Below are 13,858 nucleotides of genomic sequence, written 5' to 3'. Positions count from 1 at the left end.
TGTGGTAGGCTTTGCGTTCTGTAACGCTCACCTGATTCCCGTAGAGGCGCCGGTCTTGACTGGGCGTATACCGTATCTTCAAAGGTGATGTGTAACACACGGCTGGCTCTTTGGGCTGTACCTCTGTGCACTGTATGTTTGACTCGAAGGGTAAGATGTCTGCAGATAGAAAATATGGGATTAATGAACTGGGTTATTGAATGTCTCTCTCTTCTTCCCTTTCTCTTCTCCTGTAGAACCCCGAAGGTTAACGCTCTCACCTTAGGTAAGTGAACGCCGTGCTCTCCATCTGCCTTGGGGCAGGGTGCTGTAACCAGTTTCTTCACTGGATAAGGGGAGCAGGCTTCTTGACTTCAGAGGACTGCTGTCCGTCGTTTACTGCACGAACGGTAAGTTTCGAGTAATTCTAATGTCTTTAAAGTCTTTAGTAATGATGTCTCTTGTTTTGCAGGGTTCCGGCGATGGTGGATGACGGGCTGAAGTGAGTTGAAGATGGAGCCCGTGTGATGAATAGAAGCGCCTGGAAGCACGTAAGTAAGCGCTTGTTGCCTGCTTCACGATGCGCTCTAACTGTCTTTTTATTTTGCAGGTACAAGTTCGGAGCGGCTGCAGGGTGCCGGAATACCCACTGGGTTAGATGTGGAAAGGAGTAATGGCACGTGAGTATTAAAGTTCCCCAATGTCTTTAAACGCACCTTGTTTTGTCTTTCAGATGCCGGAATGCAGTGTGAAGACCTCCGGAGCGCACGAAGAGTAGATAAGCCTTTGTCTTTCAGAATGCAGCGCGAGGCGTTGGTGACAGCCGATGGCCCAGGTAAGTGAAGAGCTGTCACTGAAGACCGTAATGCTAACCTGTTCTTTCTTGTCTTTATAGGTGTTGCTGAAGACTGGATTCAGGATGGTAAGCCTTTTTCCTTAGGCCCAGGATCAGATGCAGAAGACACGATGAGCGTTCTGCTGCAGAGGATGCAGAATAACGCAAAGCAAGATTCATCCATCGGGTGTGGTTTAAATAGCCTCCTGTAGTGCTTAGGTGTCTCCTTCCACAGCCACGCCTAGGTAAGAAAAGAGTTCCTGCTTTCCAGAAGAGTTCCAGTGTTCTGAACCTAGGGAGTGGCTCCTGCCCCACCCAACAGGAAAAGTAGTTCCAAACAGAAGAGGATCAGAGGCTCAACTGGCAGGCAAGTAAGCAGCATGGTCTGCTGCAGGTAAGTCCACCCAAGCATTATGAGCCCGGCGCTTCCAGCGCTGGGACTGGACATATTTATGAGCCTGGTGCCACTGGCGCCAGGACTGGGTCCAAAAGGTCCCAATTGGGACTGGTTGGCACTCGGAACCTGGGTTATGAATCTGCTTCCAAGGGAGTTGGGAAAACCCTGACCTTTTGGAAGCAGAGATCATGACAGTAAAAGGGGAGCCGATAGACCCGGCAATCCTTATCGGATGGGCCCAAAGGGCGATATGCATGTTAGGGAACGCTAATCATGCTATAACCACAGAAAGGAGGAGATCTTTGCTAGTAAAGATCGACCCTAAATTGAGTGAGTTAGCCTCCTCAGAATCCGCCACCTCGGCGAAGGGGAAGTTGTTTGGGGACTCCTTTATCAAGGAGCTCACCAAATTTGTAAATTCCTATGCAGCTTTGGATAAGGCTCAAGCATCTCTTAAGAGAGTTTTCGGGAGGCAGGTTTTTGGACGGGCCAGCAGAGGAAGGGGTCGTTCGGCTGGCTGGTTCCAATACAATCGATCCTACCAAGACAGAGCACAATGGAGAGATCATGAGGAGCGCAAACAGACACCTTTCTTCCCATCGAGAGGCAGAGGAAGAGGAAGAAACTGGCGAGGGGAACGTCAGCAAAATAACCCAGGTGAGAATACCAATCCCACATCTAAATATCTTAGAAGTAGGTGGGAGAACTGCTCAATTTCTAAAGAATTGGTTGAATATATCGGGGGATTCCTGGGTAATTCAGACCGCTCAAGGCTTCTATATAGATTTTCTAGATACACCTCAGCAAGAGAAACCACCAAGAGGGATGGTATTGAGCAGGGAAGACAAGATCTTGCTGGAAAGGGAATTGAGAGGGCTGGAAAGCAAAAGAGCTATACGACCCGCATCAGATCAGTCAGGAGGTTACATAAGCAATATGTTCCTAGTAAAAGGGAAACACAAGACAAGACCAATAATAAATCTAAGAGGCCGAAACGGTTAGGTGGTGTACAGACACTTCAAAATGGAAGGGATACACCTTCTAAGGGATACTCTAATTCAAGGAGACTGGCTAGCCAGAATAGATTTAAAAGATGCATATCTGACTATCCCCATAGCGGAGGAACACTGCAGATTTCTGAGATTCATCTCGGGGGAGGCAACATGGGAGTGTCGATGCCTACCCTTCGGCCTAGCATCGGCACCATGGTGTTTCACCAAGATGATGAAGCCAGTCGTATCATATCTCGGGGCTCAAGGGATAAGACTCATAATATATCTAGACGATATATGCCTGATGTGCCAAGAGAAGGACACATTGGTGGAACAGATACAGGTAACAATAGACTTATTAGAAAGCCTTGGCTTTATTATAAATTGGGAGAAATCCAGCTTAGTACCAATTCAGACTATGGAATTCCTAGGGTTCATAGTGGACTCGAATCAGGGTACCCTCAGCCTGCCCATTCACAAGGTGAACGAGATCAAGAAGCAGCTGAGACACACACTAGCGAAGGGAGAACTCTCGCTGAGGGATATTGCGAGATTGGTAGGGCGCCTAGCGGCATCAATCCAAGCAATTTTTCCAGGACCCCTGATTTTACCCAACAGGGAATTAATCATTCGAGATCCCAGGGGCCTCAGTCACCCTTTAGTGAGGTCAGGAGGACTCAATCTCTTAGCGTGGGCGATTTCAGGGGATCTTGGATTAGGCCAGGACTATCGGACGATGCTGAAAACATCATTAACGAATCCTGGGCCCCAGGGACTCATAAAGCGTATAGATCAGCATGGGTTAGATGGAGTAGCTGGTGTTTGGAGAGGAACATTCATCCCGATAGAATGGATGTAGATCATGTAGCAAATTTCTTAGCTCAGATGGCAGCGCAGGGTAAAGCGTACAGGACCATTAATACTGCCAGGTCTGCGATATCGGCAGGGCATCCTAGAGTTGAAGGCTTAGCGATTGGGGAACACCCATTAATTTGTAGACTTCTAAGAAGAGTAAAGATGCTGAAACCCCTAGCGAAAAATATAGTCAATTATGGGATGTGGACAAGGTCTTGAGATTATTTTTGACATGGCCAGATAATCAATATTTGACTCGTAAAGCAATTTCAGGCAAGTTAGCCAGGCTCTTAGGTCTGTTAGCATGTAAGAGATCTTCTGATGTTAGAGCTCCGGAGGTTAACAGGAAAAGTATATCCCCTAACGGAGTGACTTTTCTCATTTCAAAGAGGACCAAAATGGGGTTGAGATCTATTTCATATGAATCTTTTCCGAACCAAACAAAATTATGTCCAGTGAGATACTTAGCAGCATACGAAGATATGACGAGGGAAGTAAGGCCTCAAGGGATAACTCAATTATTGATAGCTATTTGTAAACCTTTTAAAGTGGTTAGACCAGCTACCATAGCTAGATGGCTCAGGTGGGTGATGGCAAAAGCGGGCATAGATATTGAGAGGTATGGCGCTCATTCAGCTAGAGGAGCGATGGCTACTAAAGCTTATAATATTGGTGCTAGAGTGGAAGACATTATGAGGTCTGCGGATTGGTCGAATGAATCGACCTTTAAAACTTTCTATTTTAAACCCATGGAAAGTGCAACATCGTTAGTGGTAAGTAAGCTTTGAACAAGCATAATCCGAGCCTCCGGTCTTGACATAGAATTCAGATTTTCCACACATTCGTTACAGAAAGTCATAATTCTATTAAACACACGGAGGCGAAGGATTATCCCACCCGATCAATCGTAAGAGTGATATATTTTACATGTCATGTAATATTGTTATCTATGTAATGAATCATACAGGATGTAGAATACTTATGAAGATGTTGTTAATAATCAATGAGTTTACAGGTTATTACTAAATGTGGAATTTACGATTGACCCATCCGGTTTCGGTTTATAGTCACCTTTTAAATTTATGTTTCTTCAGGGACGACATCAGACGGCAAACAGGCAGGAATTTGAGAATGGAAGAAGATATCAAAGATGTACAGAACTCATCCTCGCAAGGACAAAGAAAGAGGAGGAAGTGAAAGAGGACAGGAGTTTTGATGCATTGAGGACTTGTTTATTGGTTTATGGAACTATCACATGGTCAGTTGAGGACCAATTGAAATGAACTAAAAATCTTAGAAAAACATGGTTATTGTAGTTTTTATTAGATTTTGTATTCATGTTCTTTGGTACTGTTTCTTTGCTGCTGAACAGTAAAGTTGTAGAGAAAGCATAATCCTTCGCCTCCGTGTCTTTAATAGAATTATGACTTTCTGTAACGAATGTGTGGAAAATCTGAATTCTCTGCCTCCACACAGACCGCACTGGCCTCAATGAATCCAGACCATGGCAAACTCTAGCAATATTATAGCGAATTATACTTGAAAACCATGGGGCATTAATCAAGTGGATAATGGATGTATGGAAGACCATGACACATGCACCAGGATAAATATGCCTATGCCAGTCCGCTGCCTGGATTGTGAGAAGAAACCAACTAATTGCTGTAATGCATCTATTCAGAAACTCGTGGAATTATATATACTATCCATGCATGAATGCTGTTTCACCATTTTCAGCATTGGAATGAGCCGATAGATACTTACTTATCAACTTATTTACACTCAGACATTATCAACTATTATGTGGACTCACTCTTATTATATAATTGTGTGCTATTCAAGCTTCCACTAAAGGCACGGGCAAGTTGCCCGACCTGCCTGACCCTAACGCGATGACCTATCACGTAGCAGTTGTCAAGTGTTCCGCGCTGTGATACGCGACACACGTGACTATGTTTCAGATCAAAATGTGGCAGTAAAAGCTGCCGTCTTGTCCAGTCCGGCTATGTGTAGCAGCTCTGCCAACTGGATGATGAGCATGGATTGCCATTGGGAGAGAACCGTTCCTAAGTAAGTCATCACACTGCGTATGTTACTCATTTCATTCGCGTCACCATATACTGTCATTATGTCGGTGGCTCGCCAACTAATTCGCTATGCGGCCTGTAGATATAGATGTCGGGCATCTGGAATATATCTCTTGATCCATTGTTGGACCATACAGAGCAACATTCGCAAATGCAATGTGACATTTACTACTATGTCATCCCTGCAACTAAGGGCACTTTTCTGAATGGGACTTCAGAATTACTAAGGAAAACCGCAGGGGCAGCAGATTCATTGTGGCCACAGCATCAGTCTGTGGAAGAACTATTTTTATTCTGCAACCAGCGAACTGCATAAACAGATGTGACCCAGGTCAGCATATGCCTTTACTTATGTTTTCTGTTGTAGATGCTAGACACCATGCAAAATTGGATGTCAGCCAAGTATCTATGGATCCTGTGTGAGGAACAGGCGACCACTCTTCATCAATATATACATTTAGCTGCATAGTTACTTGGAGGCGTTGTGAATTGTGCTTTGTGCGATATAAATGTGCTGTTATGCAATGTGTTATTAATGCACATTACCCTCTTCTAATTGATTTAGCATGGTGCAACAAAGACGTGAACCTGCTTTATATATTTTTCTGTTGTAGGTTCCCGCTTTTTTCTTGTATATGGCGGCAGAGGATGGTGTGCTAATGTAGTTAACACCCAGGACCTCCTTTAGACATCAGTGAACAAACTGCTGTTTGTATAGAAGACTGTCCTGAAGGAAGTGGTTCTAATGAACATACACCAATGAACCCAGTGGCCAGTAGAAGTTGCATTAGTAGGCAGTAACTATTGTACTTAGCCCTACAGCTTGGACTTCACGCTTCTTGCATATTGGTAGCAACCAGTCAGAGATAGTTTAGAGCCTTTGTCTTCAACATAGCTACTTTTTGATATTTTTTAAGAAATCTTGTATAATTTTGTATGTTAAGAGAACCTATGAAACAAGTTCAGCGAGTCTATAGGGTAATACATTATACTGTACCCACAAATAGGCTTCTAAACAATGCCATATATGTCCTCATTTTTACTTAATTTTGTTAGTGAGTGAAAGAGGGTGGTCTGAGAGGGAACTATGAAATAAATTCTCAAGATAGTGATTGCGGTAGCAATTAATTGCTTGAACTCCCCTTCCTTTTCTTTTTCTATCTACTTTTAGAGGTCTCCATTTGAGATGATGAGAAGCGGTAAACCCAACTCTAAGTTATGTCTGCCCTAGATGGGCAAAGCTTTGTAAGAAGCCTGGATGTCAGAGCAGTGGCAATGAGAATCAGGGCAAGCAAGGTGAGGGCCAAACAGCACAAAAAAGGCAAAGCACATCAAATATAGTAGTACTATGCAACAGGCTTCTCATTCATATATAGGTCAGTAGAGGGACTGGGTCTTCATCCCCTAAAAGAGATACAAGGATAGCGGGATTGTCTATCTAAATCTACCTGATGGGAAGCTAATTCTAGGTAGCGCTGGTGTGCCGCTTATCCAAAAGTAGATAGAAAAAGAGCATCCACTACTAGCTTCTTTCTACCCCTCACATGTTCAACCACAAAGTTCAAATTCGGCAGGGCTATGACCCAATGTATAATTCTCCTGGACAATCCATCTGTACTTTTGTGATTGAAGGTGGCTAGCAACGGCTTGTGGTGTAGTTGCACTGTGAAGGCCTTCTCCCACGAATAGGTCTTGAATGTATTAATTGGCCAAAACAACTAGTGCCCCACATGGCCTCAGTTTACACTATTGCCTTCCTCTCCACATATAGTGGTTCCAGTACTGGGGCTTTAGCAATTTCCTCCTTCGTGTTGTCAAATTCGGATTCCCACTTTGGAGACCATTTAAAATGACTCCCATTTCTGGTATGTTTCTTCATCTCCTGTGTCTTATCAAGAAATATGATAACTACTTCTTCTTTCTCTTTGCACACATGGTTTGCTGAATGCGGGAATGCTACCTCTCCCCAACATTCCCCCCTTTCATTACTACTAATGTAACAAATACTTTGTCCCATTCCGTCTACGTTCCTCTCCAACCCTTACTGCCTCATCCCAGGCGGGGGTGCCCTTTATTGGCATCCACGCTCTGCACATGTTTCTTAGGCTTTCCCCATGACATGCATACTCTTCAGGAGTGCAGGACATATTTATATACAATCCCCATCACTGCCTAAGTGCAGCCACACTTCCCTGTGATTCTCAAGATCTTGGGGCTGTTTGGTTGTAGTGTGATAAAGGTTATCTACTATATCGCCTGTTTTATATATTGCCACCATACGATATTTGGGCTCGTCACTCTCTCCTGTTTGTACTTGGGCTTCTCCAGTTTTGTGAGGCACCTTACCATTACTATTTTTGCTACCAATAGTCACCATCATCATCGCACTACTAGGAATCGCTTTAGCACCGCATCAAACCTCTAACTGGCACACACAAAAAATTAGCAGGAGGAAGACAATAGTGGGGACCATCATTTTCATCAGTGTCCCGAGCCATGATGGCACCCACTCGAATGATGCACTGAACCAGTAGTTCTGCTGCACGCCACCTTCTTTCTTCATTCGCACTCCGAGTTCATGCACTGCTGATATTACATGTGAAAGGGTCCCATTCTAAGCATCTGAAGAAGGCACTAACGTGCAACTAGCACTTCTGATTTTTTGGCAAAGACTGCCCTCTTTAGCTGTGAGGAGGTCAAACACGTAGCGGTTTTGCATCGTCATTAGTCTCAGTGCTCTTAGTTCCACCTTGATGACATTGAACCCCTCCTCAGTGTTGTTTACCAGCTGGATCAGCTCCCAGCGCATGATTTGAAGCCACTTGGGGATCAGTGATTCAAAAAATTTCTCTGCTGAGTTGAAAAGTTTATATTCATTGGGGATGTGTGCCAAAAGGTCGGAAAAGAGATAGTTGGATGCTCTCTTTTTGCGTGACACATGATCCTGCAGCTTGTCTTCTGATAGTATGTGGTAAATGGGGGGGTTCTTCATTCACTGGTTGTGGTGCCGGTGATTGTCTGTTGGGCACCCCTTCCCCCTTGATGTGCTTCTCCGGTATCACCAGCAATGCAGAGTGCAGCATTGCCAGAGCACAGTAGCTCCTCCATGATGACAGGAGGTGCAAGTATGCCTGTTTGCTGCACACCCAGTAGGGGTCCATTCGGGCAGCAGTTCCTTTTCGCATGTCAGGGATGATGAGGGTTTGGTTGCAGCAAATGTTTGAACCTATGGATACTTTTCCTTCCCCGTGAAAGTACAGTTCATATTTTTCTTCGTGCTGGATCTTGATTGGTTTTTCGAGTGTGGTGATCCATGTCAGCTTTGTGATGTGTTGAGTGCAGGTCTGGGCACATGTGTCATCCACCAATTTCAGCCTCTCATCCAATAAGCCACGCAGTGCATTAGCCTTGCACAGGACGGTTGCATCTTGCCATTTACTTTCTCCAAACATTGTTCCTTTTATTACAAATGCCGGCTCCTTGAAACACATCGCACATTTAGGTTTGCTCTTGCAGATTTTCTCATCTGGAGGAAGCAGTTGTAGTACGACTGTGTGTGCCTGGAAGGTGCTCCTGATTCTGCATAGTGTGAGATGAAGGAGATATTGGGGTTCTAGTATTGGGGTCTCTTGAGGTACTAAGACCTTAGGCTTCCCTGACGCATGAGGTATCAGTGAACACACATAGCGGCTACCATTTGTGGCCTGTCTCCCAGTGGTGCTCATATCAGAGTACCATTTGTCAGACTGGTTTGGATGGTGGAGGTCTTCCTCCTTATCCAACTCCAACCCGTGATACACATCATACTTATGCTGTTGCATTTGCCTTTTCCTTCTATTAACCACTTGACTTTTGTCATCAGCAAGTGATCTTTTTAATCGTCTATCTGCACAACCTGGGAGTTTATGTACATACAGAATTTTCAGGCGGTAGATCGGGAAAATACCAGTATTCATATCTACATTGTGATCAGTGTTTCGTTGCCAATATGGGGTATCCGATGAGACATTTGGGGTGGTAGTTGGGAACATATCATACAATTAGATTAGCGATGAGGTAGTCACAATTTCAGGTTGTGAGGTAGTTTGTAGTGTACATAAAGTGGGCGTTGGCCCCATTACTATTTTTTCACTAGAAACACTCTTATTCTCATTATATACAAATAATGAAGTCTCTGGAAATGCTTTTGTTATGTTCTTGTGCAAAGTGGTGCGGTTAGGCAGCATTGTGTTATCCCAAATCAGCTTTACCCCATCCCATATTAAGCTTCCTCCTTCCCGTATTAATTGTCCCCAACTCCACCCTTCTTTTAGGTCACTTTTACTGCTAAGGGGGTACAATAGATTACCTCATAGGGACTGTGGAACCTTGGTGAGTTTCACCTTCTTATGAAACTTTGAACATAAACTAGTTCCCCAGGCATTAGAGGTTTTGTTGGACTGTCAGGTGCTGCAGTGGTTGTATCTGTTTCATTCTCTCATGTGAAGGGTGGGGGAATTTGTTTGACAATACATCTTACTGCTCTTGTTAGCTGTTTAAGGTACTTCATCCCTCCCCTAATACTGTTGCTGTTCTATGTGCATCTGACATTCTTCTCACTGTTGACAGTGGCGTTTGCATGCGTCTACAAGTTACTATTTCACGGGGGGACAAGTAGGGGTCCTTGCTAGGCTGGGTGTGCAACTGGAATGGGGCTAGACGCAAACAATACACCCATTTCTTTTTCAGAGTATGGCATAGTTTAGACAACCTACTTTTGAGGCGTCTGTTGATTTTCTTGACCATCCCGTTAACTTGTGGGTGGTAAATTGAGCACATTTTGTGTTTTATTCCCAGTAAGATTGTTACCTCTTTGAAGAGATTGTTTGCAAAATGTGTTCCGTTGTCAGATCATATGACGTCACATATCCCCCAACGTCGGAACACTTCTCTCACTAAAGATTTTGCTGTGCACTTCCTGTCTGGGTGAGCAAAGCGCCCTGCTCCCACCTAACATAAAAAGGGATGGACCACCACAATCAGATATATTGTTCCATTGCCTCTTTCTCCCATGTCTGCATAGTCGATTTGCAGCTCACAGAAGGGACCAACTGGGCGCGGCAATGTTCCTTGTATTGTTCTGAGTGTCATTCCCAAATAGAATTTTTGACATGTGGTGCATTGTATTGACATTTTGTTAAGATATTCCTGGAGGTTTGGCACAAACCAATCCTCCTGGACATCTGCTGCATTGTGCTGTTTTGATGTATGTGCTGGAAAATGTAGTTGTTGGAAGGCTGGTAGTAATAATTCTAGAGGCCTTACTACCTTTCCCGTGGTATCCTGTCTCCAGAGGAGATCATTAGGGGATTGGGTGCACCCTCTTTTTGACCATTATTTCTGTTCTTCAGGGTGCCTTATTTGCATTTCTATAATCTGGGCTGTGGGTAGTGCATTATATCCCTCCCCCATGGGCTCTTGTGGTTTCCCTTTTAACACACATTCTGTTGTTGCCAAGTGATATTTCGTCATTGTTGTTTGTAGGGGCTTGGCATTTTACCAGGGCTAATTCAGATGGCTCTGCAAGTGCTTCAATCAATTTGTTTAATAATTCTGCATGTTGGACTGGGGACCCGTCTTCTCTTCTGAACCCCCTTCTCCTGCATCGTGATAACCCAGCATGTACTGTAGTGGTGACATAAGCTGAGTCGGAATATATTGTTATTGCACATCCTTTTGCTGTATGTAATGCTTCTATTAGGGCTACTAATTCTGCTTCTTGTGCTGAATAGTGCATAGGCAGGAGTTTTGCACCAAGATTTCATACTCCCCTTCCTCTAATCTCATCACTGCATTCCCAAAATGTTTTTCTCCTGTTTCTGGGCAAATTGACGCTGACCCGTCTACAAAAAACACTTCTCCCTCCAGTGCATTTTCACTAGCCTTAGGGATGTCATCCTCTTCTCCTTCATAGGTAGCACAATCGTGATCCTGCATGTCTTTCACTGTGCATGTGAGGAACATTGCAGGGTTTACTGTTTTACAGCGTACCACATGGATATTGGGGCTTGAAATTATGATTTCTTATGCTGATGCTGTCTGTGTGGTGATGGTAGATTTGGATCGTTCAAGGATGGCAACCAATGAGTGTTCAACGTACAATGTGACGGAACATCCCATTACAATTGCGGAGCTCTTTTATAATGCAAAGGTGGTGGCTGTGAGGGCTTGTTCGCATGCCAAGTGTCCCTACATTACTGAATGAAGTGTGCTGCTGCAATAGGCCAGTGGCTTGTGGTCCAGGGTGTCTTCTGTGTCAACACAGCAGTCATTAGTGTCCTGTTTGTGTGGGAAAATAAGAAAAATTCTCTTTCATAATCAGTTAGAACTGGTACTGTATTAGTTCTTTTAATGTTGCAAATGCAGTGTGCATTTCAGGTCTCCATTTTAGTGGCACCTTATCCTTCTGTGCTTTTTTCAGCCCTTGCAATAGAGGTCGGGTGTAGGTGGCAAAATCTAATATCCATGCTCGGCAATAATTACAGATGCCGAAAAACTTCTGCATATCTTTAACAGTATGTGGTGTGGCTGAGGCAAGTACTGCTGCTGCTCTGTCAGGTATTATTCTTTTGCCATCCTTGGAGATCAGTTGTAAAGGACCTCAGCCAAACAATACTGTAATTTGCTTTTGTCTACCTTATACCCCTTCTGGGTCAGCAATGTTAGGAGGGTAATGGAATCTTTTCTGCATGCTTCCTCCCCTTCACTACATACTAGGAGGTCATCTACATACTAAATGACCATGCTTTGCACATCAATATTGCTGAGGTCTTCGTGCAAAATCCTGTTAAATATACTTGGGCTCTCGCAGTACCCATGTGGCAGTCTGCAGTGTTTGTACCTCCTGCCTCCTATTGTGAAGGCAGTGAGGTATTGAGATTCTGGGTAAAGTGGCACTGAGAAAAAGGGATTTTTCAGGCCCACCACCGTGAAGTGGATGGCCTGTTTCGGGATGCTGCACAAAATGGATGCAAGATTTGGGACTAGAGGGAACTCTTTCTCAACAATATCATTTAGGGGGTGGATTTCCTGGATCATGCGCCACACCCCCCCTGTCACTTTCTTAATCAAATAAATGTCTGTATTGCATGGGGAGCTGGAGGGGACAATTATGCATTGCTGCAATAATGCGTGTATTGTTATTTTTCTACCTTCCTCTGCTTCTCTGGACAAAGGGTATTGTCTCACTCTGGGCAGGACAGCACCTGGTTTCAGTTTGATTTTTACTGGGGGTCACCTCTCTCAGCAACCCTACGTCATGGGGGTTTGTGGTCCACAGATATGGCAGTACTTGTTGTAAGTCTGTGTCACAGAAAGATGGCAGTGCACTGACAGCAGCCATGAGAGGGTTTGCTACCTGTCTTTTCTGAATCATTATGTCACAGGGCATGCAAATCTCTGGTATAATCTCCCCATCAGTGTCGTTGTCAGTAAACAGTGCTTCGTCCGGTAATTCTCGTAGTGGGATATTTGGATCAATACACAACACTGTTCGCCGCTCACATCCACGCGGGTCCATGCCAATGACTACAATATGCTTTGCTGACACCTGCACTCCTTGTAAATCGAGAGAAATCACTGTAGCAGGCACTATCTTGGGTATGTCCACAGGGGGGAAAACAAAATCAGAGGGTAATCTCCATTCTTCATGTTAGTTCGGGTACAGCCCTTGCTAGTACTTGTATTGCGTACACAAACATGTCTGCATTTGTAGGTATTCCACGCACAGTTGTCTCATTTGCTAAAGTTTGTATTAGTAACATTGCTCGGAGTGCGCATATCCCGGTGGTTGAACACACTATTCCCCTGTCCGTGAATGCTATTGTCATGTGAAGCTTACTGAGCTTACCGACCCAATGCGTTTATGGGGGATTCCTCATGATATAGTAGGGGCGCTCGCACAGTTTTCCCTCTATTTTGACATCCAATTCTTCTGTATAAGGAACCGTGACCACAGCCCCAGAGAATCCCTGCATCTCAAGATTTTTGCCAGATAATGGAAAATGACCTTCCCATAAAAAGGATTTTTCTGGCCCTGAGTCCACCATAAGGATGAACTGTTTATTCCCTTTCTCTGCCCCCACCAGTGTTTCCTCGTCTGGGCGTAAGATAGTAGATAGGACTGGAAACACAAGGGTCCTCTGTGGGCTGTCCTAGTAGGGATGAGTTTCTGTTCTGGGGCAAGAGAAAATATTGTCACTGAGCACACAGGCACCCCGATAGGGTGTAGGTACGCCATTGGCAGTAGTGACAAATGGGTTTGCATGTGCATGTGTCATTTGATTTTGGCGGGTTGGGCGAGAATGCATACAGTGCGGGGGGTGTCTAAGCGTATTGTTCACTGGTATAGGTCTGCTATCAGGCTGCCATCTGGTTCATAGTTCCCTATGTCAGGCCATACGGGCTACCCGGGTGCGGGTGTCCGTATTGCTGCTTATTGCCATACCTTTGGTTATTCTGGTAATTGGTCACTGGTCTAATTCAGCATTCTCTTGTAATGTGACCCCACCTCCCTCAGGACCTGCATAGTCCGGGTCCACCACCCTTGGTCCTTGTCCTCCATAACCCCTCCTCCTGGTTGTCCTCAGTACCCACCTCTCCCTCTTGAGGGTCTTTCTTGCCATTGGGGTCCCACATACCGTTCTTCTCCACCCCACTGTTCCTAGTCATTGTC

Source organism: Ambystoma mexicanum, chromosome 5q (genome assembly GCF_040938575.1).
Source record: "Ambystoma mexicanum isolate Mex_15411 chromosome 5q, UKY_AmexF1_1, whole genome shotgun sequence".
Classification (NCBI taxonomy): Eukaryota; Metazoa; Chordata; class Amphibia; order Caudata; family Ambystomatidae; genus Ambystoma; species Ambystoma mexicanum.
Note: the sequence above shows the minus strand (reverse complement) of the source record.